Below are 25,608 nucleotides of genomic sequence, written 5' to 3'. Positions count from 1 at the left end.
AACAAAAGTCAAATGTTTGATCTGCAGTTTGACTGGTTAAAAACAAAAATCATGATAGAGAATAATAACAACCATCTAATACACACAACCGATATTGAAGGATTTGAAGTTCTGAGCTCATAGTTCATTGGGGTCACATATCTGAGAACATTGATTACAAACACAGGATAATTAGAGGATGAAATAAAACTAGCAAAAGTCGCTGTAAGAAACATATGGAACGACTCTCAAATTTCACGAACTCTAAAAATTAAGTTGGTCAACTGCTTACTCTTCACAATACTGACATACCGATGTGAATCGTGAAAACTAAGACAAGTGGGAAGAAGAAAGATAGATGCAACTGAAATGTTCTGTTGAAGAAGAATGTTACGAATTCCGTGGACCGACCAAAGCACAAATCACTCAATTTTAAATGAGCTAAAGGTCAGGAAACGGCTCTCCAACAAAGTCCATCTCCAACAATCAAAATACTTTGGACATGTCATGAGAACAGACACAGAAAGCATGGAAAGAAAGAAAAGTAGAAGGCCGAAGATTACGAGGAAGATCTGCAACAAGATGTATTGACCAAATTACAGGAATATCCATGACCATGCATGAGTTAAGGCGCATTTAAATCAAAGCGAACACGAACGAACGAACGAAGGAACGAATTCGTAGGTGTTCGCTCGGTCATTCGTTCGCTACAAAGTAGGGCCATCGCTTCAAAGCAGAATCTATTTGTACTGACTTGCGCAGTTAGGATTGTTTTCAATTTTACTGGGCACTGCTATAGATCAGCTGATGATTCAATAATAGAATAATCCACAATCCACGCTATTAATGTTGTACCTGTGTACCTGTGTATTGTACCTGCGAATCTTTATTTTCGTTTAAATAATTATTAATTCTTTTTTTTCAAATTAATCTTAAAAATGTGGATAATTTTTTTTTCATAGAAGAGAGCGATGTTATGTCAAATATCGATTCTGAGGAAGATTTTTAAGTTGAAATGATATATTTCATAAAAGAAATGATAATTTCGAAACATCTAGCAAACCACTAGTGGCACACAAAATGGTACACAAATACGTTCCAAGAGTGTTAAGCCGGGTCCAGACACGTGTAACGTGTAATGTAAGATTACGTGTAATTTAGCATCAACAGTGTGGACGTCACACGAACGTCCATACGAATCGTTTAACGAATCTTGGTTTCCACTCAGTTGCTACGAACAGCCGAATAGGGATGTCGTGACAGCAGGTAGGTACTGCTTTTATTTGTATATATTTACTAACTGAAGACCGGAAATAACGTTCGGTGCGCCAATGGTGGAAAACTGATTTGTATTTTATCTGTATCAGAAAAGATCTAGTTTACTTGATGAACTAAAATCTCAGCAAATGAGTGGCCAATATTAAAACTTTCCCCGGATGCCGCTTACTGATTTTGAATATTTATTAACATAGGTAGATTGCATCTAAAATATTAAGACAAGATACTGTCATGAAATCTGCAATTTCACAACAAGATAGACTGGCACTAACATTAAGATTTTTGACAACAAGAGATTCATATTCTTCTTCTTCTGGTTCCTATTATGAAAGAAATCATATTGGCAATCATAACCTTGCTCGCTGCGGTTCGAAACCATGTTCCCAAATTCCTCAGCCATGATATTTTCCTTCTACCGGGTCCTCGCTTACCTTTGACTTTACTTTGCAATATGGACTGCATCAGGGAGTAACGATACTGATTTCTCATAAAGTGTCCCAGATACTGTAATCTATAAAGCCACATCTCAAATGCTTTAAGTTTTTTAATAGTGGTGTCTGTAAGCATCCATACCTCCGCTCCATACAATAATACAGCGAAAACGTAACATCTCAAATGTCTCATTTTTGTATTTAGGGATATGTTGTGGCTTTTGAAGATGGAGCTCATTTCGTTAAACACCGTTCTTGCCTTTACTATGCGGCACTTTATTTCCTGTACATTGCTCCACTGCTCATTTATAAAAGTTCTCAGTGGTAGCAATACTGTTTTATAGCCTTCGTGCCAATCAAAAATAATACCATAACTGGGATATTCTAATAACCGATCATTGGTGGCTAGCAGAAATAAATGTACTAAATATAATTATAATAATGATAATAGTACATACGATGTACATACTATAATGTGTACATATTACATACATATATTTATATGGTTTTAGGCCTTTTTATGTCAATGATACAGCAATGTAACCTATTTTATTATAAAACCAAATTAAGTTTTCTGTGCACGCATCTATTAATAAACATGAAATGCATACGATATGTAGATATGAAGCATTTTATGTAGGTACATATTTTCCTATTAAAATACATACAGCAGAATTAGTTATTTACTCTCGAAAAATTTTTTTGGATCCCAAATACCGGTGTTTTGTTGGTATAATCATATAAGCAGGTAGATTCGTCAAGCGATTGCTCGCCTCACGTCCAAACGGTACAATTTTCACCAATGCCGTCCAAACTGGTACTGCGAGCGCCTTTGTGTTCACGAAAAAACCGACTGGCGCCGGGTCCCGGCGAGCGCCAGCGCGAATGGTACATGTAATGCTCGCAGTGCCGTCCAAACGCAGAATTCGCGTTTCATTACACGTTACGTTACGCATTACATTACACGTGTCTGCACCCGGCTTTACATTGAAGCGAACGTTCGCATTCGTTGATGATCGGGAGTGCATATAGGGCTTTTCATTCACAGTCATTTGTTTCGAGCTTCTGTCATGTGTCACATAATATTAATATATCTACGTCATACGTTATTGACATATACCAATGATACAAACCAAAGACGTATGCCGTAGATATATTAATTTTATGTGACACATGACAGAAGCTCGAAACAAATGACAATCGATGAAAAGCCCTATTGCCCGCAGATGTATTTAAGATCGGCCAGTCCACACATTGTGTTTAAGTTTATTGTCGTGTTTCTTGTTGGGTAAATTTTAGTACAATAATAACTTATAAAATGAAATGTGTGTTCTGTAAGAAAAAAAATATGTCATCTTCATAAATAATATAAGTATAAATTTTGATACGACTTCAATAATTTCATTTTGTCCTGTCTCTATTCTATAATTATTTAATTTAAAAATTTGATTTTATTAATTAAAATAAAATAAAAATTATTTCCCCACGCAAAAATAATTTATTCATGTATTTTTTATTATTTTGTTGAAAATTTTGATGATAGTTTTATTTATTAATATTTTATTTAAATCTGGCATTATCAACTAAAGTTTGAGATAAATAAAACGTCCACAAATGTCTAGCAATTATAAATTCATATTTCTTCTTCTTCTTAAGATGCCATCCATTTCTGCGTAGGCGTCCACCGTACATTGTCTTGTTTATAAAAAATTATTGTTTTTAGCAGCATTGCAAAGCATTTCATAGCCGTGGATTCTTGTCCACTGGCGGTGGCGATTACGCAGCCATGGCATCTTTTCCCCAGACCCCTCTTACCCTCTATATTTGTGTATTAGTTGCTGAAAAGTGTATCGTTCCCCTCGTAATATATGCCCCAAGTATGCAGTCTTCTTACTTTGAACATAATTAAAAAGTTCCCTATCCTGTAAACCCGCTCTTCTTAGTACTTAATCATTTCTGAGTCTGTCCGTCCATGACATTCTAAGCATTCGACGTAGGCACCACATTTTAAACACTTTAAATTTGTTAATGGAACTGGCCTTTAACGTCCATGCTTCCATTCCGCACAAGAGCACAGGTCAAACGTAATACTTTTTAGCATATAAATTACTGACAAAATATTTTTATTCATATTTCTAATAATGACAAAAGTAATTCATAAGACATTCATTTTGTCATTATCAATAAGATAATGACAAAAAATTATCTTCTTAAAATAATTTTGAATTCAATATATTTAGGTAGGTAGGTACCTGTAATGTGCTTCGAACTAATGAACGCAATCTGTATCAGCAGCCAGGTAGCAGGTATTATACGCTGTTTGAGGGAGCATAGAGAATATAATTAAAGAACCAGCTTTCTTAAAATTATTCTTCGAAAAAGTTGCTTGGTCTTGGTATTATAACTATATTATGTTCAAATAATAAATTGTCAAATTGGTGTATCAAAATAAATTTGCTTTTAATTAATTTTAGCAATTAATTTGATTTGCTAACCTCATTAGTCTTTCTGGGTTGAAATTTATCCAATAAAAACATTAGGATTTTAAAAGCAAACCACTTCGAACCCTCTTCATGCTTTGAACCCGCTTATGCCAGATGCTAATTCATTTTTTTAGTTCAGAGACATCACAACCCATTATTCCTATAGAATGTTATATTCCTTCTATGTTATATCAAGCATCAGTTTTTCTTTATTATTTTATATAGCTTCGATTTCGGGTTTCATAGCCATTCTTCATTTCTATATAACTCAATTAATTGAAGTATCTTTTCATTGGTCCATTCCATATTGCAAAATTATGTTTTCACGACTACACAATAAACAACCCTCTCAAACTAATGTTTGTAAAGATAAAAAATTAAATCAGTACTTCTAAACGAATTCGTTCGCTACCGTCTATCCACTGTCCACATTGAACAACGATTTCCTTTGATGATTCGCTAACTTACCGACATTGATTGGAACATGTGTGAATGCGAACGAATCCGTTCGGTCGTGCTCGATTCGCTGTACAAATACAATAAAGTTAACGAACGAATTCGTTCGTTCGTTCGTGTTCGCTTTGATTTAAATGCGCCTTACAAGAAATCACCAAAGATCAATAATCCAATGTCTTTCTCCAAAGATTTTTGATCTTTAGAGACGGAAAATACACGACATCACCATGAACACTACACTCCATCCGGGGGCCAGGACTGAAGAGAGAGATGTTGTATTACTTCAAAAAGTTGTAAAGTTTTAAAGAGCTGGAAAGATAAAGCTAAGAATATGAAGGTGAATAATTTCAGCTATCGTGGGAATAAAATATAACACAGCAACCTGTAATATTCGTATAACGCTTACATTATTTACAACAGTAATAACCGCAATATGCTTTACAACTATTTAATTTACATTTACTCGTACAAGTTCTTTTATTTAGTTGTTTGAACATGTCTTGGGTAATATAAGTCCAAGGAGGCGAACACAGTCCTTTGTTTATCCACCTCCGCTCGGTGAGTTTTTTGTACGAAGTATAAGGAGAGAACATTTTTAAGATACTAAAATGTGGTCTGCGGGTATAATTTCTACATTTGATTATAAAGGGAGCACTAAGTTATAGTCTTTAAAGGTAATATAAATCGCAGCAAAATGTTAAAGTGAGATATATTATATCCATTACACTACGACACGTTCAAAATAAACTATTTACTTATAGTCCAGGGCACATCTGTTTTGAGAGGGACGTTGAGAGGTGACTCATATTTTTTTGCAGAAATTGCTTGGAATTAACTCATATAATAATAGAGTTATCCTCCCACTCAAAAAGGTCCGGAACATTGTTTAAATAATCAAAATGTCAAAAAATGAAGGACAAATTCGATTTTTTTCTTCGTTTCTTTGATTATAACTTTTAAAGTATTCATTTCCGAGAAAAGTTGTACTGACATAAAAGTTGCGTAATTAAATTTCCTACAATATAGGCTTAGTTAACAATTTTAAAAATTGTCACCCTTGTTGCAAAATAGCAATAATTGCGAAAAAAACCATAAAAAAACAAGTATTCGCATTTTACGCTTTTCAACCATTTATGCTACACTTAGGATCTTCATATTTTACCCAGAAAAACTTTATGACATAATAAAACAATACTGTAAATTTCGTTAAGATCGATTTAATAGATTTTGCAAAATAAATTTTGCAATCCAGCTTTCGCAAAAAAAATTCATTTTTTCAAAATGTTGGAGGACTGAAAATAAAGCAGACATCAAGTTGAATTTTTTTTACATATAGAAGAATACAGTACCTTTCATTTGCAATTTGCAAAATTAAAATCGATTAATTACCACGGCGTCAGGAATTTTTTTAAATAAACATTAATTTTTGGTGCTATGCGCAGGACAGCGGTGTTTGATTCACACAAGTTGATTTCCACCAAAATTTTTGCCAATCCTTACCTAATTTATTATTTTCTTACTCTATATTTTGTTATAATAATTAAATATTTCAAAGGACATAGTACGTATTTTTATTTTGCAATAAACAAATTTATTTATTTATATCGAAATGTACTAAAAATTAAAATTTCAATCATTATCAAAGGTCATTGGAATGCCCAATCAGAGCAAACTATCCGCTATCCTGCGCATAGCACCAAAAATTAATGTTTATTTAAAAAAATTCCTGACGCCGCGATAGTTAACCGATTTTAATTCTGCAAATTACAAATGAAAGGAACAGTATTCTTCTATATGTAAAAAAATCAATTTGCTGTCTGCTTTATTTTCAGTCCTGCAACATTTTGAAAAAATGAATATTTTTTGCGAAAGCTGGATTGCAAAATTTAATATGCAAAATCTATTGAACCGATCTTAATGAAATTTACAGTATTGTTTTATTATATCATATAGTTTTTCTGGTTAAAACATGAAGGTCCTATGTGTAGCATAAATGGTTGAAAAACGTAAAATGCGAATACTTGTTTTTTTATGTTTTTTTTTTCGCAATTATTGCTATTTTACAACAAGGGTGACGGTTTTTAAAATTTTTAACTAATGCTGTATTGTCGGAAATTTAATTACGCAACTTTTATGTAAGTACAACTTTTCTCAGAAATGAATACTTTTAAAGTTATAATCAAAAAACGACGAAAAAAAATCGAGTTTTTCCTTAATTTTTTGACATTTTCATTATTTAAACAATGTTCCGGACCTTTTTGAGTGGGAGGATAACTCAATTATTATTATATGAGTTATTTCCAAGCAATTTCTGTAAAAAAATATGAGTCACCTCTCTACGTCCAAATGTACTAATATTTTTACAGATGCGCCCTGGTCTATTAATATAACCGGTGGGATGATATTAATGGTGTATGTAGATAAAAAAAAAATAGATAAAAAACAACTCCGACAATAACTTACATTTTTACTCACACTTACACCTTTCAGAAATTGTTTTCTTGTGGCATATCTAATAATTTAAGTACCTACATATAGTTTCAAAAGTTATGCATCACCTAAAATTATGGTCATTTTCGTACTTGATTTTTTCGTGAACAGATTAACGGATTCCGCTATTTTTGTTTTATTATTTTCGATTTTTTTTTGGTATTTACACAGTTGGGCAAAGGTTTACTCAAACTTTTTTTTTAACTTATAGCGGGTGGCAGAAAAGAAATGTTTTTCTTATGCTAAATTTGAGACACCCTGTAGGGAGGACAAGGTATAAGTATGGGTATACATCGAAATCGTATTGTAGCCTTGTGTTTTGTGAACATTTTGTTTTTTGAATGTCTCTGATATCTTTAGAAACAAATAAAATAGAGGCTTTTATTCTTTAACATGACGTGTTTTAACTGAAACAAAACTAAATTAACTATAAAAAACGGTTAACAAAACTTTAAAAACGGAAAAGCACATGACGTTTACAATTCTAGTCGACACCTTAACAATTCTAGTCGACACCTTAACAATTATTTGTCGACAAAGTCAGCGGTATGCACAGCGCAACATAATAGAGCCGAGATTGGTTAATGGAGGCTCTGTGGCGTTTTCGGGTGGAATTTTCTTGAGAGTAAGTAAGGATTTGGTGTCTACGTGGATGCTCTTTAAATAACGAGAGGTACATTACACATATTTTTTTTCTTTGAACACTGTGTTCCTTTCGCACTATATACAGGAAATAATTTCATCTTAGTATATGATAAGACATCCTCACGTATCGCATGTCGTCTGTTAAAACACTGATAACAGTGTAAAACCGTCTAGTTAAGATATCAGAGAAACTAAAAAAATAAGATGTTCACAAAATATGAGACTACAACATAATTTCGATGTATACCCACCCACCTTTGTAGCATTTCCTTCTTATAGGGAGTCACAAACTTTTGTTTCATTTAAAATACATATTAAAGAATGAAACCGTCTATTTTCTTTGTTTCTAAATATATCAGGGACATTCAAAAAACAAAATGTTAAACAAACATAAAACTAATATACGATTTCGATGTATGTATACTAGTATACTCACACTTTTACCTTGTCCACCTTACAGGGTATCTCAAATTTAACATAAGAAAAACATTTCTCTTCTTCCACCGGGTATAAGTACAAAAAAGAAGTTTGAGTAAACATTTTCCCAAGTGTGTAAATACCAAAAAAATCTAAAATAATAAAAAAAATTTAGTGGAATCCGTTACTCTTTTCATGAAAAAATCAACTATAAAAATGAGCATAATTTTAGATCCTTCATAACTTTTGAAACTATGTTTATTATGTTTATATTGTATTGAGCCACAATTATTGGTGTGACCAACTAGCCCGAAAAATCCGGGACATGGCTCGAATTACGAAGTCGTGTCCCGGCGTCCCGGATAAGGCTTCCGGACCATCCGAATTTTCAACGTTTCGATAAAATTCCATTTTTTAATACATCATTCTTCTAAGAATTCACATCAAATTGAATTGGTGGGACGAAAAAAAGTCGACAATTTCTACACTGTTATACTAATACCACATCCAAAACGTATGCATTTTATATCGTCGTATTATAGTTCTACGAAAACTCAAACTCTAGACCTTTTCCAGTTTCTGTATTTTAATTATCGTCTTCTGAAAAGACGATAAAAAACATGAATATCAAATAATGATAATTATATTTTATCTATCTATCAATCGGTTTTAAAACGTCTTGCGACGTTGTCCGATGCCTAATTTCCATGACACTCTATCATCCCATTGGCATAATTATATTTTAACCCAAGGTTTAATTTACATGGAAATCCAACATTAGTTGATTTTCTAATTTTTCGTTTTTTGAGAACGATTTCCGGATTGGAAGTCGAAACGTCAAAAAACTAACAAAAATGTAATTACCATTACAACCCATTCCATCAAAAAAATTTTTCTCAACATAAAAATGTTAAATAAATCAATAAAATGATGATATTAACGTTTTATATTTAAAAAAAAATAGCCCGATTTTCATTGAAAAGTCCCGGATTTTAGGTAGTTTTTCAGTTTTGTCCCGGATTCGACTAAATTGGAGTTGGTCACACTAGTAATGAATATTGTATTTTTATTTAACTAATGTTTGACGTTTCGACTTACACTCCGAAAATCTTTCGTCTGCAAGACAACTAAATATCAGGTTTTAACTATTTATAATGGGAAATAAGCCACAATATTATTAAAAAATGATTTTTATTAACGTTTCGACGCCCAAATCGGGTGCCGTTGTCAAAATACAAAATACTACTAATATAAACAAAAATGTTGTTGCTTAGTAAAAAAATTCTTCTAATAATTTATTTAATTTGACTCATTTATATCGGCAATTCAGATACATATGATACATTTTAAAGTAGAAGACTTTAAAATGATATTGCCAATATTTATGAGTTGCGTTCCTGGGACGACTTTACTGAAAGATAGTTCATTCGATTACATGAAATCAACCATGTGATTAAATCATTACAAATGTGCCATTAGATAAAACTTTAAACATAATCAAAACGAAATTAGAGAATGATGATACATTGACAACTAGGACAAAACTAAATGTATCAGCTATAATGGAGTTATTGACATTATGTACTAATAATACCTATTTTCAACTAAATAATGAATTTTATAAACAAAATTTTGGTCTAACAATGGGCTCCTCTTTATCTCCATTATTGGCTGATATATTTATGGAGGATTTCGAAACTAATATCATTTCTAAACTAAACAAAATTTAAAACCCACTGTATGGTGGAGATATGTAGATGATGTGTTTTCAATATGGCCTCATAGATCACAATTGTTGGATACATTCCTGAATATTATAAACGATCAAGAAGAGACAATAAAATTTACAATGGAAAAGGAAAATAATAACACCCTGCCTTTCCTCGATGTTTTAGTCTCAAAGAAGGATACAAAACAACCAACACATTGAGATCTATTCTATCTAAAACTAAACCTAACAATGAACAAGAAAGGACAAAAAATTGTATTTATAAAATACCTTGTGAATGCGAACAGTTTTATATAGGTGAAACATCAAGACCATTAAACGTTAGAATAAGTGAACATCAATCTTATATTAAAAATAGAGAATTTGATAGATCTCAAATATGTCAACACGCATGGGATAATGAACATAGAGTTCAGTGGAGAGATTCAAGTATAGTCCTGAAAGAAACAGATAGTAAAAAGAGAAAAATCAAAGAAGCGGCTCTAATTATGCTAAACGAAACCAATTGTGTCGCAAATTCCTCGGTGGAATGCAGTAGGATGTGGATACCCATACTGAAAGAGGAAGTCAATAGAAAGAAAATTCCACAATTAGTAAGTCAATAGTCGAGTTAGTACATAATTTATATTTTAGTATTACTTATATATCCATGTATTATTGATATTATTTATAATTTAAACAAAATTATAGTAAAGTCAGAATTTGGTATTAGTTTTGAGAGTAAATTAAATGTAAGACCAAATACTTACGATGTCGGGATAGTATCACGAGGTTTTTCCTGGTTTTCCCTCGTGATTTACTATGAGATCTCTAACGCGAGAATTTTAATGTCACCGTTGCATGTGGTTGTCTTTTTAAAGACAGATCACATTCTATGATTTTTTTGTGACGGATATTCTTGAGTTGGGGTTGATTTCATGTAATCGAATGAACTATCTTTCAGTAAAGTCGTCCCAGGAACGCAACTCATAAATATTGGCAATATCATTTTAAAGTCTTCTACTTTAAAATGTATCATATGTATCTGAATTGCCGATATAAATGAGTCAAATTAAATAAATTATTAGAAGAATTTTTTTACTAAGCAACAACATTTTTGTTTATATTAGCAGTATTTTGTATTTTGACAACGGCACCCGATTTGGGCGTCGAAACGTTAATAAAAATCATTTTTTAATAATATTGTGGCTTATTTCCCATTATAAATAGTTAAAATTGTAAAAATGCCACAAGAAAATAGCTTCAGAACAACATAAATATCAGGTAAGGGTAAAGGAGGATGAAACATACATCAAGAACAGAGACTTCGAGAAATCCCAGACATGCAAACATGCCTCGGACAAGGAGCACAAAGTCCAATGGAAAGATGCATCAATAATCATGAAAGAAACAGACATAAAAAAGAGAAAAGTCAAAGAAGCCGTCCTCATCCTATTGAACGAAGAAAAATGTGTAGCAAACCCATCAGCAGAATGCAGCAGGCTTTGGTTACCAATACTAAAATACCTTACCGTGTGGGGTGGGTATGTAGGTAATCAATAATTAATAAAAAATGATAAGAAAAACCCTTGGATAAGAAAAGTGTAACCCTTGTCCTTATCCCAAAATGTTTATTAAGATTAATATATCTATTCTTAACAAAAAGGTCGGTCAGACTTAGATAACCTTTACTTAGATTACTATTTAGATAATTTAGATAAGATATAGTCTGTTCGCTAAACTCAGACGCAACTTTTTAGATATTTTAGTCGGTAATTTTGCCAATTTTAGTAAAATTGGCAAAAAATAATTACTAAATAGTTAATAATCACTAAATAGTTAGTAATTTTGCCAATTTTTGCAAAATTGGCAAAAAACAAAAAAATTATCCACTAAAATATCTAGCCAGTTGCGTCTGAGTTTAGTGAACCGACTATATATTATGTTTATTTATGTTTTGTTTATAATAATAATATGTAAGCACTACGAGCCTAGTAGGCCCATGGCTTGATGTACTATTCTTTTCCACTCCCTTTTGTCAGTCGCTTTTCTTTCCCAGTTCCTTACGTTAATTCTTCTCATATCTTCTCTAACTCCATTACTCCATCGTGACCTCGGTCTTCCTCTTCGTCTTTTCCCTGCCAATGCACTAGATAGTACCATTCTGGGAATTCTAGATGGAATCATCCTCTCCACATGGCCCAACCATCTAAGTCTTTGCGCCTTAATTACTGCTAGTATGTTAGGATCTTGATAGAGCTCAGTTAGTTCCTTATTTGTTCTTCTTACCCATTGTCCATTTAAGTTTTTCCCACCGAAGATTTTGCGCAGTATTTTCCTCTCCCAAACTAATAACAACTCTTGATGTTTTTTTTGTTGTGACCCATGTTTCAGAAGCATACGTTACTATCGGCCTTATTACGGTCTTGTAAGTTCTTAGTTTTGCTCTTCGTGATATATTTTTACTTCTTAACAACCCATTAAGAGCAAATATAGCGCGGTTGCCCGACATAATTCTCTTTTGTATTTCTTCTTCACAGTTAGGATCTCTTGTGAAGACAGTTCCTAAGTACTCAAATCTCTCAACTTCTTCGAATTTATACTGTGTTCCCTTCGCTGTTGTCATTGTTATGTATTGCCCCCGAACGAATTGCTTATTTGTCCATTCCATATACTTTGTTTTTGCTTCATTTATATACAATCCTTTGGTTGCTGCCCTCTCCTCGAGTTTCATGACTGTTTCGATAAGTTCTACTTTGCTCCTAGCCAAGATTACCAAATCGTCTGCGAATGCCAAGCACTGATGTTTTTGTGGTAGATCAGACCTGTTCTATTAATGTTTGCTTCCTGTATAACCTTTTCTAGTAATATGCTAAACATTATAGACGGTAATGGATCACCCTGCCGCACTCCTTGTTTGACCTCAAAGCTTTCTGTTATAGTATTGTTTATCTTGACTTTATCCATTGTTCTTTGGAGAGTTAATTTTATAATTCTAATAAGCTTTGGAGAAACGTCCATGTCTTGCAATGCTGTGAATAACTCGCTTCTTTTCACTCGATCGAAAGCCTGTTTAAAGTCAATGAAAAGAACCATGGTGTCTTTATTATATTCGTAACTTTCAGCCTGTATTTCTCGTAGTGTGAAGACCTGATCGACAGTACTTCTGCCTTTTCTGAACCCACTTTGATATTCTCCTTTTATCAACCTTCGTTGTTAATCTGTTTTTAATATGCATAGCCAATATTTTATACCAGGGAGAGGATAGGCTACCAAAACGAGCACTGAATGCTAGAATGCAAGGAAAGAGACCGGTTGGGAAGCCACGAAAGCGCTGGGAAGACACAGTAAACAGCGACGCACAAGCCCTTTTAGGAGTCCGTGTATGGAGAAGAGCAGCCACAGACAGGCAAGGGTGGAGGCAAAAAATAAAGGAGGCCAAGGCTCAATTTGGGCTGTAGTGCCGTAGAAGAAGAAGAATATTTTATACGTTATGTTTAGCAGCGCTATGCTTCGATAATTCTGACAATCAGCCATATTTCCTTTTTTGTGAATAGGACACAGTATTGCTTCTGTCCATTCCTCAGGTAGTATTTCTTGTTCCCATATATTATTAATTAGTTTATGGATTTTCTCTACTAACTGATTTCCTCCAAACTTAATCATTTCAGCCGTTATGCCGTCGCTTCCTGGGCTTTTGTTCATTTTTAATTTATCGATGATATTCTGAATTTCGCTTATAGTCGGAGCCTGCTCTCCACCCTGATGTTTTGTTTATATTATGTATAATTGTTTTGTTTGTATTATGTTTATATTATGTACTACTTACTTTGTTTCTGTCCGCATGGTCTTACCCTAAAGCCAATAAAAAAAATACTAATAGAAGTCAATAACAAGAACCTACCAACAATAGCGGAATAAAGGAAGTCGAAGTTCGAACCATCGAAAATATCATACACAATACATATGCAACACACAACAAAACCAAGGACCAAATTAAAAATTTAATTTTTTCAACAATTACTTCTACAATATTGTTCTGAAGCTATTTATTTGTGGTATTTATGTAATTTATTATTCTAAATGGGAAATAAGGCACAATTTAACTTAAAAAATGATTTTACTGACTTTGGGGGCATCCATAAACTACGTCGTAAAAAATTTGAACTTTTTAATACCCTCCCCCCTCCGTCGTAATTCGTCGTTTACAGACGAACCCCCCCCCCCATGTCGACGTCGTCATTGCAGTTCACGACCCCCCTTTCAGTGATTTAAAAAAAATCAATGTTATTTCTGTTTTTTTTAATCAACCTTGAAACTTTATTTGCGAATGTATCATAACAAGAACAATTAAGGGGGTAGGCGCAAAATCTTGGTCCAATGCTATTTAAATGCATTATTTTTTCGAATCCTGAGAAAACTAATAAATATATTTGAAAAATATAAACGCAGAATGAAAGATTACATTATTACCGAGGGCTGAAAGTCCCTTAGAATAAACAAAAGGTTTCTTTTGAATGAAATTTTTGAACTTAAAAATCAGACTAAATATTCTCTTTTTTTATCCCTGTAACTTATTAAAATAAACATTATAGATGTTTTCAGAAACTTTTGGCCCTCGGTAATAATGTAATCTCTCAATCTGCGTTTAAATTTTTCAAAAATTTTTATTCGTTTTCTGAGTATTCGAAAAAATGAATGCATTTAAATAGCATTGGATTAAGATTTTGCCTATAAATCTTCTCTTAAATAGTTAAAAAGTATAAATACGACTTATTAACTAAATAGAACACAACATTTTATTTCCATTCATTCTTTCAGAACTATTTTTTCACACACAGTATGCAGCACATAAATGAATTAACAATTTAATATTGTTTGCTTCCAGACGTTGTTCTGTATATATAGAAGCGCTTGTTTAAACCCAAAGAACAATGTCTTATTGTTTGTTGTCCTGTACAAAAGTACTACCTAATATTATTTTAAGGCTGTGACTGATAAAAACGAAATGTATGCGATAAAAGTATTTATAAGAGAATTCTTTTTAATTTTAACAAAGGTGTATTTATTCGTAAACGTTTTGTTTTATTTTCAATTTCATTTCAACAACTATACGTTTTTATATGAATATCTGATACTTTAATGCTGGTAAAAGATAGTAAAAAATTATATTTATAGAGACAATAGCGACAAATTTAAATATACCAATATATTAAACGACGTCGAATGTGCACTCATACCCCCCACCCCCTGTTGTATTTCGTCGAAATAAGCAAGCCCCCCTCTTCTCAACGACGTAGTTTATGGATGTCCCCTTTTCAACTTCCACCTCGGACGTCTTTTGATAATTAGTTTGACATGATGCATCTCTATCAGTAATACTGATAACAAAAAAATATTTTTTGTGTTCACAAACTACACGCTGATTTTTCTACTGCCGTCTAACTTTACTACGTCTAATCAGGACTCATAACTATAATAATAAAAACAACTATTAAATTACTGTGCAATTTTCAGGGGCAACTCCGAATTGCATGAAAATTTGGATTTAGGTTCTACTTACCCTTCACTTCAAAGTTGAAATTGTGCCGTTGGTTGCTTTTACTTGGGGGGTGACAGTCACCCCTTCTCGGGGGTGAAAAAACATACGTTCAATATAAGACCGGAAATGGATAAATTGACTGATTTTAAGTAACTTTGGTTCTATAGAGTTTTTTACGTAAGTGAATACTTTTCGAGTTATTTGCGATTGAAAATGTTTATTTTTCGACAAAAAAACTACGTTTTCAGACAGTTTTTCGCAAATAACTCAAAAAGTAAATATTTGATCGAAAAAAATATTCTTAGTAAAAGTGTAGCTTATAAAAAACCGAAAAAAATAGTGTATCAGTAAAGTCTATCAATAGAGTAAAAACAAAGTTGTAGCTCATGAAAAATACGTTCTTATTCGTCTAATTCCAAATCGAATATTTCAAGGTGAAATCATAGGAAAAATTAAGCAATTTTCGGGAAAAACCCATTCAAACTTTTTTAAAGTGTTCATAAAAAGCTTTGTTTTAATTGTTAACAAAAGTTTTAGCATTAAAAATAAGCGAGTTACGCTCAAAATAAAGTTGGCCCTCTTTTTTTTGGTAAAAAAATCATGAAAATCTCCCCTTGTTTAGCTCCCCAAATGAAATTAATCGCTACCGCTTTACAAACAATTTACTTACTTATCTATTTTTTATATGATCTGTTAGTCTCAACGGTTTAAAGTGCTTATTTTTGAAAGGGTTATACTTGAAGAAGCTTGAACGGGTCACTAATCACGAGTGTATGCAAATTTTGAACAGCTATATCTTAACCAATTTTTGTCTTACGGAAAAACAACATGAAACTAGCATATTTAAAATAGCAAAACCTACATTTTTTACTGTTTAAGATTTTTCTTATCACTAATACTTTTTAAGTTATTTTGAAAAAATGAAACTTTTCAAAAATTTTTGGATGTTTTTTTTACTATAAAACCCTATTTTTTTTTTAAATAAACACTTCAAACCAGTCAAACTTACAGATCATATAAACAATACACATACAGTTAAAATACATGGTAAAGGGGTAACGATTAATTTTATTTATGGTACTAAATAGAGGGAGGTTTTCACGATTTTTTTTACCAGAAAAAAGGGGCCAACTTTTTTTTCAGTGTAACTCGTTTATTTTTGTTGCTAGAAACTTTTGTAAAAAACAAATATAAAACTTTTTTTAGATACTTTAAAAATGTTAATAAGCTTTTCCCGAAAAGTGCTTAATTTTTCGGTGATTTTGCGTTGAATTATTCGATTTGGAATTAGACGACTAAGAACGTATTTTTCATGAGCTACAACTTTGCCATTACTTAATTTATAGACTTTACTGATACACCATTGTTTTCGCTTTTTTATAAGCTACACTTTTGCTAAGAATATTTTTTTCAATAAAATATTTACTTTTTGAGTTATTTGCGAAAAACGGTCTGAAAACGTAGTTTTTTTTTGTCGAAAAATCAACATTTTCAATCACGAATAACTCGAAATGTATTGACTTACGTAAAAAACTTTATGGAACGAAATTTGCTTATAATCCGTCAATTTATCCATTTCCGGGCTTATTTTAAACACGCGTTTTTCACCCACCGAGAAGGGGTGACTGTCACCCCCCAAGTAAAAGCAACCAACGGCACAAATTCAACTTTGAAGTGGAGGGTAAGTAGAACCTAAATCCAAATTTTCATGCAATTCGGAGTTGCCCCTGAAAATTACACTCCAAAACGGTCATTTATTGGGCTATCAATAAAAATACCCATATTAATAGACAAACCCATATTTTACTAATCGTAACATTAACAGCACGATACATTTTGAAGAAAAACTCTTTCTTTTAACTTTGTAATTCCATAACCATCAACCAAATTATAAGGTATTACCTTAATTCATATTTCTTGTTTTTTTTTCTTTCTTATAATAGTCTACTACGTGTCATCTACAATGTTGGAACTACAGGTAATTTATTACAAAATATCACTATAATTACATAGACGTATATTATATATTATAGTACGTATATAACGATTTTGACCGTACAGGTGTGTGCTCGTTCGAAGAAAAGGACATCTATTTCGTTAAACAAAGATACAGATTAGTATTACCCAGGTAATTTTCAATTAGGGACAGGTGTTTGGGATTATTTTCAGCAACCTCTTTACAGGTAAGTGTACAGAAGTTGTAGAAAAACGCAGATGCTTTTTATCTAAATATACAATGTTGCCGAATTGAATAACCTTATGTAGGCGTTAATATCATAGTAATGCAGCAAGATACCTAAAGTCTCTAAAGTAATTAAGCGAATTATGAATAAGAAACTGATTAAACAAAAAGAAACGAAAGATTAATTTTCTCTAGAAACGATTAATTTGTCTAAATTATTGTCACCTCTGCGGACCACGTGACTAAAGAATTATAGAATTGGCTGCTGACCTGACATATTTTGGAGAGCCTTTTTTAATGTTAAGTTAATTAAAAATGGAAACATTATCCCGATGAGCTGTCCTATGTAAGCGCAGCATTCTTCTCCAACACCACATATCAAGGGCATCAATTATTTGGCGTTATTGTGCACTCAGAGTCCAAGTTTCTGCCGCGTATAGAAATAATGATAACTCCTCGCAAGAGATCTAGCATTTCTTGTTCATTTGCTGCTATAAGTGTAGTACCATCAGAAAATCTTAAATTAAAGATTATTCTGCTAGCCACCGTTACTCCAATGAACCATCCTTCTAAAGCCATCATTATTACATGTTTTCCATAAATATTGTCAGATGACAAAACGCATCCTTCTCTAACCCCGCTCTCTGCTCTGAACTTGCTTGAGAACTTCTGATATGGTCGTAATGTTGCCATATTGGACTGGGACAGATTCTTACCCGTACCACCAGGTGTATCCGTGTACTCATCTCTATTAAAATGGACCAAAGATTTACCCAGCTTGCACAATGGAATGCCTTCTGGTAAACGAAGCATATTATCCTGGGTATTTGAAACTCACTCGTCTTTTCAGTAAGTTGTCTTGGATTCAGAATTTGCTCACGTATACACTCTCTCTTTACAATAAGATGATAAGACGCCGCCGTGGAGACCGACGAGATATCGGGTTTGCTGTTGAGAGGCATCTACACAGGACAGTGGGAGTAATGACTTGGGGGGTTATTGCCTATGGTAGCGGATCACCACTTTTGTTTATTCGAGGCAGTATGACAGATGCGCGTTATGTTGATTTGTTGATGACATCTTACAAACCACTTTACTGCCTTATCTAGTCGGCCGTCGAAACGCCCTTTTTCGGGAAGACAAGGCGCGTCCTCATATTGCTCGTCGAACTCTGGACTTTCTCCAAGAAGCTGGCGCTTTTTTGCTCTTGGTTTTCTGGATTTTTACTGGGTTTAAATCCTCTCGAACATGTGTGGGATATGATGGGGAGGACACTGTCCATTTTGCACCATCCTCCACAGACTCTGGCACAGTTAATCCATGAAATTCAAGTTGTTTGGAACCAGGTGCCTCAAGCAGACATAGATCATCTCATTTTGTCAATGCCTAGACGTATAAAGGGGTGCTTTCAGCTAGGGGGTCTCCAAACACATTATTAATTTTTTTTTGATTACATGTCAATAAAAAGTGTTGCCAATGTTATCGTTTAATTCTTGATTAAAATGTACCATGTTGCCAACAAATTAAGTTCCAGAAATGATTCCTTCTGGGTGTAACACTTCTAATGTCACTGAGTATATTTTAATTCAAGACCTTATTAAAATTGTTTTAAAGCTATTTCCTTGTGGCATAAGTATTATGAAATTTACTGGGAATGAACCACAATTTAAGTTTGAAATTAAATTTATTTGACGTTTCGACCTCCACTTCGGAAATCGTTGTCAAAATACAAAACATAATAAATTACAGATATTGTTTTTGTTGCGCCAAACAAATTCTTCTAATAATTTAATTTTATCTGACTCATTCATATTGACAATTCAGACATATTATACATTTTAAAGAAGACTTCAAAATGATATTGTCATATATGTGAGTTGCGTTCCTGGGACGACTTTGTTGGAAAATAGTTCATTCGATTACAAGAAATCAACTTTAACTATAAAGAATATAAAGAATATCCGTCAGAAAAATCATAGCATGTGATTTGTCTTTAAAAAGACAACCACATGCAATGATGACAGTAAAATTCTCGTGTTAGTAGAGAGTTATTGCCACCGGCAAATAAAGGATCCTTTATTGCAGAATACTTTAATAAAGGACAAATACAGGACGGGTCTAAAAGAGTGGTATTGCAAACGCAGTTAAAGAATCTTTTATTTTGACAAATGACATGAAATATTTTTGTAAATATAAAAATAACCTATAAAATTCCATTTGTTGATAAAAATTAAAATAAGATAATTGAAAAGAGTAAAACGTTAAATTTAATTATTTTGTCATTTAAAGATATTTAGAGAACAACATAATATATCCCATAATACTCATCCTTCAATAATATGGAAGTGCAATTGGAAATACTATTTTAGGAGTTTTTAAATACTTTTGCATTATGGGTATATAAAATGGGGAATCTCTGGAGAATATATTATTAGGGAATAGTGGATATCCAGTCCTCAACTACAACTACCTAATGACACAATAGGGATGTTCACTAATTTTTAAATATAGTTAAATTCAATACATTACAAGGTATATAAAAACGTAACAATCATAAAACTGTTTAAAAATGTATATTTTTTAAGATAAATGAGTTCATAATGTTGATTTTCTTGGAGGCTAGAAAAACGGTACCCTGCAGCGAGGCTACGGTCTGTGACGTCAGCAGTCGTAACGTCTTTGATTTTGTATACTTATTTACTCAGTAGGCTTGTTCCAACTCGACACAAAACCGTTCTTGAACCGCCATGCTCATGCGCAATAACGAACAATTATGCGCAGTAACACATTTTTCGTTACTGCGCGGTTCACGAACCGTTCAAGAATGGTTTTGTGTCGAGTTGGAACAAGCCTAGTGTATTTGAATGTGCGCAGTTTTTTACGTATTTAATTATTAAAAATAAAGCCAAATAAGTGGTGTTTTGTTTCTGGGTGTGTAAATACATCAAAAAACAGTTCTGACAAGATTTTTATTACCGTTCCAGCCAATTTAAAACAGAAAAAGAAATGGTTTGTTGCAGCTAGAACTTAAAATAACTAACTTAAAGAACTAACTTAATAAAATAAACATTATAGAAGTTTTCCAGAGACTTTCGGCCCTTGGTAATAATGTAATTGTTCTTTCTGCATTTACATTTTTCAAAAATACTTATTAGTTTTTTCAGGATTCGAAAAAAATGAATGAATTTAAATAGCATTGGACCAAGATTTTGCACCTACCCCCTTAAAGAGTAAATGAAAAAGTTTCGGGACCTCAAATTTGTATCCCTTAACTGGAATATTCCTAAAAACGGGATTCTAATAATACATACAGTAAAAGTAAACCTTGAAATAACTACATGTGGATGTAGGTATGACTTTATATTATATTAAAATCATTAATAATTTAGTGAAAAGATTTGTTGAAATGAAAATGTATAATACCCAAGTTCAAAAATATTTTTTACCTTGGAACAGTTGTCAACTCGAAATACGAAACAACCGAGATAAGATCTAGAGTTGAAAAGGACATAGCAACATTTAACAACATGCATGAGAAATATTTTCACCCATTGCGACATAATATCTCTCCCACTAAAAATGCGGCTGCTAAAATGTTATTATTTCCGGTCTTGCTATATGGCGCAGAGGCCTGGACAATAATGGAAACATTAATGAAAAAGCTAGAGGCATTCGAGATGTGGGTGTACCCACGTATCCTCAAAATATCCTGGGCGACCCACACCAACATACAGGTATTGCGTCGAATGGGAAAACAAAAAGAAATCTCTTTTACAATTAAGAAACGAAATCTTAAATATTTCGGTCATATCATGAGGCATGATAAATATCGTATACTCCAACTTATAACGCAAGGTAAAATAGAGAGCAAACGCGGACCCGGAAGAAAAAACACTCATGACTTAAAAACTTACGCCAATGATTTGGACAAAAATCGATCGAGTTATTCAGAAACGACTCAAATGAAATTAAAATTGCCATGATGATAGCCAACGTCCACAACGGACAAGGCACATGAAGAAGAATAAAAATATTTTTAATACACCTAACCAAGGTAAAGTAATAACCAGCCAATGTATATATACAATATGCATGCGTACAATGCATGCATACAACTTTCTCTATTTTTTTTTTGTGGAGTATTAAGCATTTATTTTTTTAGCTTAAAGAACACATGGAAAATGATATGGAATATACACTCAGTAAAGCTGTGGTAGATTTATTTTTTTACAAGATGCCAATAAATCATACACCATTGTTACATCTACACTACAGTCGGTAGTTTATACGAATCGGCTTTCTGAAAACCTTCTTCCATTTTATTTGTTTATTTTTGTAAAACCCAAGATATGTCCTTACAAACAGTCTATCCACTTTAAATTAAACAAATTCACTATAAAACTCCACTTTAACCCTGATAAAACAAGAAGAGAACAAAATAAAATGACCTGAAACGTCAAACAGGTAAACAGTAACACTATGAGAATGGCGCGCGCTTGGGGTATGCAACTAGTGACGTCAGGCCAATAGAGAAGCGTTCTTGAAATTTAAAGTAGTGCTAGATTTCTAATAAAGATTTTTTATAGAAAGGCTTTTTCAATTTTGTTGAAATTTTGGACAATTATTCCTAGGGTGTTTCTTAATCGTTTTACATGTTTGAAATGACTTTTTAATTTTTTGTGAACATCCCTATTGCAGAATATTCAGACAGAAGTTGTGTTTTATAATCAATCACAAATCCATTCAAGAATTGAAAGGACATTTGGTATTTTGAAGAGATTTCCCATTTTAACATATGTAATGAGATGCAAGTTACCTTTTGTTCAAAGAATAATATCAGCTTGTTTAGTTTTACATAATATTGTAGGAGATAATAGAGAAAATGTTGAAATACTGGCAAATGAGTGTGCTGTTGATATTGATATATTAGAAGCTGTGGCAGTACATTTTCAACCAGGAGCTAATCTAATGCAACTAAATTGTGTGTGTTTGTTTAAAAATATTGTTCGACATTTAAAGCTAGCTTAAACTAATTTTATTTTTATTGGACTGCAGTTTGTTAATAAATGTATAAATAAATATAAATATTATTTTGGTGACTGATTTTAAGTATTTTATGATCATTAGCAGGTTTTAAATAATAAATTTATAAATATATACATGCTACTGGTGTTTGATCTTTTATCGTTTAAAATATGTTCATTACGATCCACTATGGCCCTCTCTGTTCACCTCTGGATAACTAGTGATCAGGAAACTTATCTGACAGATTAGATACTAATAGATATCTGACAGAGACAAACTTCCCGTTAACTAGTTATCCGGAGCTGAGATACTAAGGATACTGTTATATAAACTTCCCAATAATTAGTTACCTGGAAATGAAAAGACCTCTAATATCTAATCTGTCAGATAAACTTCCCGATAGACAAAAATATAATAGAAGAATTAAGCTTTATGGTGGTTTTTTATTAATTTTTTTGGCAGTGTTTAAATTAACAAATACTGATGGCATGAAATGGATCACGAACAAGCTGGTTCTAGGAGGAATGAAGAAAGAATTGGAGATTGTGTTTACCATTAAACGCATAAAACTGCAGTATCTGGGACACATATGAGAAATCAGCACCGTTACTCCCTGCTGCAGTTCATATTGCAAGGTACAGTCAAAGGTAAGCGAAGACCCAGTAGAGGGAGAATATCAATGGAACTGTTTCGAATCGCAGCTAGCAAGGTTATGATTGCTAATATGATTTGCAACATTCAAAACGGATAGGAACCAAAAGAAGAAGATGGATGAAAATGAAAGTGTATTAATACTTGTGATTAAAAACTTTATAGATTTTAATCTATAAAAGATTAAATTTTCAAAAATAAATACTTGAACCTTTGTTTTATTTTGTTAACCTGTTGTTATATTATATCTGTTGAATTGGACTCTATTTTGAATCTAGAATTTTAACAAATCCTAACCTGCATTAAAATTTATTGAAATTACCTCTTATTTATATTATTATAAATATTTATTTCTTTTCAAAAATGTAAAATATATTAGTTTAAATGAGTTAATGATATTCTATGTCTATGTCTGATTATTGTAATTAGTAAAACTTTAAAATTATTTACATAATATTGCTTTTTACAACTTTTTGTAATCAATCAAGCTTCAATAAAATGTCTTTGGGGTCAAAACATCAATAATCTATATCTGAGAATATTACTTAGAGTTCTTTTTAATAAGTAAAACCCAACATACAACTTTAATGATGAAAGTTTAATCAAAATCAAATATCAACTCCACAATACATAAATATTATCAATTCAAAGAAGTGACAAGATAAATTCAAAATACAAGTGAAGTTAGACCTTTCTTCACATTTTTGACACATTATGTCAAAATAAAGGAACTTTTATTAAAAGATGGGTGTCCTCTGTTTTTCCTTAAATACAGGCGGCCTGTATTTTATTAAAGGACAAAAATAAAAGACGCAATACTGCGCATGCTTATATGTCAAAATAAAGGATCTTTTATTACAGGCCGACTTAAAAGACGTTGGCAATAGAGAGATATCGAAACCGTCGTTTGGTAATAAAAGATCCTTTATTTTGACACTTTTGACATATAAGCATGGTTATTTATGTCAAAATAAAGGATCTTTTATTAAAGGACGATGTTAAATAGGGTTTCGATAAACTCTCTAATGATTCTGTACTAAAACTGTGGCTTATCCCCAAATAAATTAGTAAATTATTAAAAGTATTCTGATATAACATAACTAAAAATCTGGTTTTAAGGTCAATAATATTATCATTCCATTTTCTTAAAATATTCATTGCTTTGACGATTTCTAAACCTTTATACTGAAACTGAAAATCGGAAAATCAATCTCGACTGCAGTCTTAATAATTATTATTCAAAAGACAAATTTCAATGGAATGTCAAATAAACGTCAAATTGAAAGGCAGTTTATTTAGAAGTTCTCCTAAAAATTATTAATTTTTAAGGTTTTTTCTTAACTTTTTGAGTATTACGAGTAGTATAAAGAAGTACTAAACCAGTGATCTGTAAGAAAGTGTGAAATTTAGCGCCTAGAAGTTAAATTTCAGAAAACAAATAATATGGAAGGTATACCACCCGAACCTCCAGATAAAGGTAAATTTTATGTAGAAATGGAAGGAGATGGGATGATGGAATATGAGGAATTAAATAAAAATAACAATAGAGTAAATAATAAGGTAACAAACAAACAAAACCAAACAAGTAGTACTATTGAGGTAAGTAACAAATTTAGTTGCAATAACGATGAAAATTTGACAAATTTAAATCAAACAGATAAGTCAGGTAAGCAAAATTTAAATAAAGTAATAAATTTAAGATTAAAACATAGATATCAATTTGGAGATAATGCACCTTATATAGTACACATAGAAAATAAAAACGGTAACATTGGTCGATTACACAGGATCGGCACGGCCCGTTTGATTTTAAGTGCAGTACCTGAAATTGAAAATAATATCACACAAATTACAGTAGTTGGTAGAAATAAAATCAAGGTAGAACTAAATAATTTTGCTAGTGCTAATAAATTAATTGATTCTCAAATTCTTAAAAGCAAAGAGTATGAGGCATATATTCCAACGTTTTTTACTCAAAAGAAAGGTGTTATAAAATTGGTAGATAAAGAGATAGAAGATAATGATTTATTATCATTAATTAAACCTAGATTTGGAATTAAATTCGAAGTATTACATGTAAAAAGAATTATGCGGAAAGTGATTCAAGATAATGGTAATACTAATTATGTAAAAACAGGAACCGTAATTGTCACTTTTAAAGGTCAGTCTATACCAAAAAATGTAATAATAGAAAAAATGATATACGAGGTGGAAAATTATACACCCAGAATAATCCAATGTTTAAAGTGTTTGAGATTTGGGCATATAAGTGCCCAATGTAGAGGAAAAGATAGGTGTGAAAGATGTGGCGAAGAACACAA

Source organism: Diabrotica virgifera, chromosome 1 (assembly GCF_917563875.1).
Source record: "Diabrotica virgifera virgifera chromosome 1, PGI_DIABVI_V3a".
Lineage (NCBI taxonomy): Eukaryota > Metazoa > Arthropoda > Insecta > Coleoptera > Chrysomelidae > Diabrotica > Diabrotica virgifera.
This window is presented reverse-complemented; position numbering follows the sequence as displayed.